The sequence below is a fragment of the Armigeres subalbatus genome, chromosome 3 (assembly GCF_024139115.2).
Source record: "Armigeres subalbatus isolate Guangzhou_Male chromosome 3, GZ_Asu_2, whole genome shotgun sequence".
In the NCBI taxonomy this organism is placed as follows: Eukaryota; Metazoa; Arthropoda; class Insecta; order Diptera; family Culicidae; genus Armigeres; species Armigeres subalbatus.
Genome location: NC_085141.1, coordinates 155,681,190 through 155,686,450, shown reverse-complemented (window position 1 = coordinate 155,686,450; position 5,261 = coordinate 155,681,190). Strand labels below are relative to the sequence as shown.

General features: G+C 40.8%; 1 long non-coding RNA gene across 2 annotated transcripts; it reads left to right on the top strand.

Moving 5' to 3' along the window:
• Positions 1-2,154: 2,154 nt before the first annotated feature.
• On the top strand, positions 2,155-5,261 carry LOC134220430 (uncharacterized). Of its 2 annotated transcripts, XR_009981895.1 has the most exons (4): positions 2,155-2,266; positions 2,363-2,714; positions 2,779-3,205; positions 4,254-5,261. It is a non-coding gene; the product is annotated as an uncharacterized LOC134220430 (long non-coding RNA). The 2 variants fall into 2 exon arrangements; XR_009981894.1 differs by having other exon boundaries at positions 2,363-3,205.

Genomic DNA, 5,261 nt, shown 5'->3' with positions numbered 1-5,261 from the left:
CCTATGCAATGGTCGCAATCTATTATATGTGCCACAAAGGGCATGCAACACTTTTGAAAAAATCTGAAAGATCTTTGTTTACGCGTGTAGTGTAGATCTTAAGACCTTTTCCAGGGTTTTCTTGGATGACCATGAACATATGCAATGAAGGCGTTCTATTCTATGTACCACACAGGGCATGTACCAGTTTTGAAACGATCTAAAAGATCTCTAGTTACGCGTGTAGACCTGAAGGCCTTTTCCAGGGTTTTCTTGGATGACCATGAACATATGCAATGAAGGCGCCAGAGGACTTATCCGAGAGATTTCTTCGATAGCGTAGAATATATGTAGTGATCATATTTGATTTCATGATGCGCAAAGAGCATGTACCACTTTTGAGACAAGTCCATAGACCCATGGTTACGAATGTAGACCTTAAGGCCTTACTCCAGAGATTTCTTGGATGACTCGGAACATATACTGTGAACGCATTCTACGCTAAGTACCACAAAGAGCATGTACCGTATTTGTATTTGCATAATAGGCCTTTGGTTACGCGAATAGATCTTTAGGCTTTACTCCAGAGATTTCTCGGATGACTAAGACCTCATTTCAGGGATTTTTGCATTACCCGAAGCATATACTGTGAACACCTTCAATTCTAAGAAGCGCAAAGAGCTTGTAGCATATTTGAAACTGGCTGAATGGCCTTTGGTTACGCGTGTAGACTCTTAAGCCTTACTTCAAAGATTTCTTGTATAACCATGGGCATAAGCTGTAAACCTTGACAATGGGCAAAACGGATATGAGTTTCTGTTTCCAAAACTGTCAAAATTATCCAAATCGGTTGAAAATTGTTGAAGTTATGAGAATATCAATTTATGGGAACACGGGTACCCTGTCGGCCATCCACGTGTGTTTTTTTTGTTGGCCGCATAAGGGTTAAGTTTGCATGCAAATTAATACACCGACGAACCGACGTGTCACCCCATAGAAAATAATTCAAATTTGCTGCCCACGACGCCATGAACACTACCGAACACTACCGCCACTCCTATAATGGCTCGCGAAGGTTTCGTAGCTCAGCCACCAACCTACGTGTATTAACATTGCAGCGGAGTTGTGTCTTTAGCTCACTTGACAGGAGCGATCGCCCGCTAAAGCGAATGACCGTTAAAAAGCGTGGGACAATCAGAGAGCGCCAGTGACACGTCGGTTCGTCGGTGATTAATATACAGAAATTTATTTCTTCATTATACTTATGACGCTTCATCATTAAGTGCAGGTTAAAGAAAACCAACATAGCTAAAGGTGGCTAAAGGAATACATACTCAGGAGCTTTCACTCAATGAAAACCGCATCTTAATTATTCGTTCCAATAATTAGTAATCGAATTTAACCTATACCCACAGACAAACAGACGTGACAGTTAGAACAATTTTCTAAAAAATCCATCGCCCAGTTACTTTATTACCATCTCGCGTGCATGTTGCATGAAATGTTATTTAGTACGACAATGTCAACAGAAGGCGCTAGTGTGAGATGTCAAATCCAAAGGTAAACGATGCGCGCGTCTCTAGGTGTAAAACGAGTAATCAGTTTAATTTAAAACGACCATTCAATGCAAGGACGATGGGAATCTCATCAGTGTTACGTCTGTTTGTCTGTGCTATACCTATACCGTAGTTTTCTGGAGCTAATTACGTAACTCTTAAACAGGCAACATTGTTGCTCGTTGCGCGAAAGATAGCACACACACAAATTCAGGCTACTATGTTGCGCTCGAGGTTGCGCTGCACGTTTCAGTGATGCCCTCAAAGATGTTAAACGAGCATAACTAAAGATTCGCAACCTGTATTAAAATCGTTTACTAATTTTTGGGGCTATCAATCAAGACGCGGTTTTCGCTGAGTAAAAGCTGTTAACTATTGCTTTTAGCTATGTAGGTTTTCTTTTCGCCTGCGATTAATGAGAAAACGCCATAATCAGTACATCTAATGGAAAAATAAATTTCCCCATACTAACATGCAAACTTGAAACGGCTTGTGCTAAATCAGTTTTAACATTGACGAATACATAGACGGAGGGGTGGCCATTTTTTCGGGCACCACTATATACCCCTGGGGAGTGACGGATTACAATTATTACAATCACTCGGCCATTGAGAAGCCCCTCAATTCTAATCACGTCAGTTTGACAACAGTTGTCATTTCCATGGACTGTCGTTTTCGTTTGCATGAGTGTTTTTGATGGCAAAAAATTGGGGAAGTTTTTTCATTTTCAGGTAGGTAAATGAATATTTCTTTGAAACTCGACAAAATATGTGCCTACTGTCAAATAAATATTCGAATTATTTTGACGCAGTATGTTTTTGTTGCAGAATTGTCGGATGACCGTAAAATGTGATCGATATATATACCGTTGAACGAGGAACGTCTACCGAACCTTCTGATGACGAATCATCCGGTTCGCACTTCCACTGCAGAATCACACAGTCAAGAAGTTGTTGCTGCTTCACTGGGAAATCCTGCCGAAGACTTTACCATATGGTGTTTGGCTGCAGGAGATGATTGCAAGCAAGCCGGAAACTCCTGGAATTTATGATCCCAGCTATTCGAGCTTTTCTTAAACACCACCATTCGTATGTTAGAAGGAATACCGTGCTATATCTACAAATACTTCGGGTAGGACCTACCACCCAGACGAGCCGTAATTGATTGCAAACTTTTTGGGTACGGAGCAGAATATGTTTTATTTCGCTTGCATTAATGCATTTCAATGTTACACGCCGATCAGAAAAGAGCATTGATCTATTTATCTTCATGTCTTGATGGTTTGTACTTTAGAAGAATGCTTCCAAGACTCACAATGGCAATGGAGGCAACGGAAAGTATCCTTAACTCCTGGTCGGAACTCTTCCCTGTTGTTACATCAAATTTCACTGCAACTGTAATACCTAGAAACTCAGAAGTTTGCCCAGCTGCCAATTCTCTAAAAATTCAACGAGCAGCACTCTGGATCCATGAAGAGTACACAACATCGTCGAGGGATATCATGGATGCGATTGTCGTCTAACCCTGGATGGTACCTCGAAATACTCATTGTCGATGCCGAGCGGAGGCGACTGGCCGGCAATGAAAAGGGGAACAAAAGAGGGCCTGGCGCTTCGAAACAACAAAGTCACGTCGGATGGAACGTAGCAGAGCGCTTTCAGTATTGCTCCGTAAGTACCTATTAAAGTGAATTGGAGAGGACAGAAATTAAAATTTAACAGATTTCCATTAGGCGTGATATTTTTTATGATGTCCAACATGTTCTGGATTTATGATGGAATTTACTTTTGATTCAGCCTCTTAAGAAAATCAATTGACTACGTCAGGACCTCGGTCAGGAAAAAATAGATCATTTGCAGTTATTTATTTGTACGCTTTTCGTTCTTAAAATTAAAATTCATGGTATAGCCGATAAATTTATGTGGATTATCCTGTGTAATGCAAGGGCCTGCCGTTTACTTAATGCAATATGTGTACGCGGCAAGCTGTACGCGAAACTAATGCAGGATTGCAATAATATGTTGTAATCTCTGGTTAGCTGTAGAGAGGAAACTTTTCAAATAGGCGTACATATTTGTATTTGGCCTTTGAACAACACATAAATAAAGGGAGAAAAAATAGCCTTTGAAACGGCTAATGTTTTCTAATTTTAGCTTCTATCTAAAAACATATCTAAATCGTAAATCATACATATATGGTCTCTAAGGATCTACTATATGGATATAATCGGTTTCGTACCGAGTGCAGTTGACGTGGTAGACCTATTATAGGTCTGAAAGCCCGAATGATTTGGAGAACTTAGAACATCAGCAGGAATATTGACTAATTCTCGGGTACTTATTCAAAAGGACGTATGTGATTTTGTAAACAAAGATTCAAACGTTGATTTGTCCGATCTGATAGCCCTCCCACGCAAACCATCACCATAGAAAGATAGGGGGAAGCTTAGGCTTCCTGTTGGTGGTGTTGGTTTGCGTGGGTGTGCAATCAGATTGAACATATCGACGTTTAAATCTTTGTTTACAAAATTACATACGTCCTTTTGAATAAGTACCCGAGAATTAGAAAGTACGATTCATATTGACCCGAACACGTTAATTTATGGATGTTCCCTCATTCGGCTCCAAATGTACATATTTTTCTAATATCATTTAATTCAATCGTATGGAATTTAAAATGTGACTGAAGACTAATTTGGTTTCTTCTTCCCAATTTTAGGTTTCTCAAAAAAGTGGCACGGCTTCTACTGCGCCAGTATCTAATAGAGGACTATTCTTACATTGCTGCCAAATTTGCTTCCACTTCAACCAAAAGAACCATTGACGAATACATAGACGGAGGGGTGGCCATTTTTCCGGGCACCACTATATACCCCTGGGGAGTGACGGATTACAATTATTACAATCACTCGACCATTGAGAAGCCCCTCAATTCGAATCAGTTTGTCAGTTGTCAGTCAGTTTGACAACAGTTGTCATTTCCATTTTTGTTTACCTCCTGTTTCTGATTCAAAAATCAATGAATCGAGACGAGTTTGTCGATTTGAGTGCAGTTATGGTGAAACAATAATAATAAAGCCTAAAACATGGATGATGATGATTATTCTGGACGATGAGATGCACCGGTGAATTAGCTCAGCAGCGGCAACAACAACAGCTAGGGGTCTACAATCCGGGTCCATCCATGATCATCACGGTGGAAACCAATGTTCTGAAGCCGAAACAAGAAACACAACAACAGCGGTACACTCGAGGTCAGGGAGTGAAACGTACCAGCAATGGCGCTAAAGTGGTACCCACCAAGAAAATTCATCCTCGAGCGTTTCCCGAAGTGAAGCAATTGGATTAACGGAGGAGGAGGATGTCTGCGATTGTGTCGTTAGACGTTGATGGGATCGACACGGACGACGCGCCGGAGGGGTAAGAGCAGCAGCTGGTGAAGCATGAGCAAGAGTACTACAATGTTGAACCGCTGGAGTCAGATGTTTGGAACGACTTGATAACGGGGTCAATCAAGAGATTCTTAATCTGCTTGAGTTGTCGGACCTCAAGGACTACATTGTGGACGCACGACGGAAATACACGATGACATTTATTCAATATGAATAATTGATTATATTTACGGAGATACATTTGCATAACTTGGGGACTCGCATTGCTGCCCACACTACCGTAATGTGTAATAAATTACCGTAATGATTACGAATACATACCTATTTTAAGATAA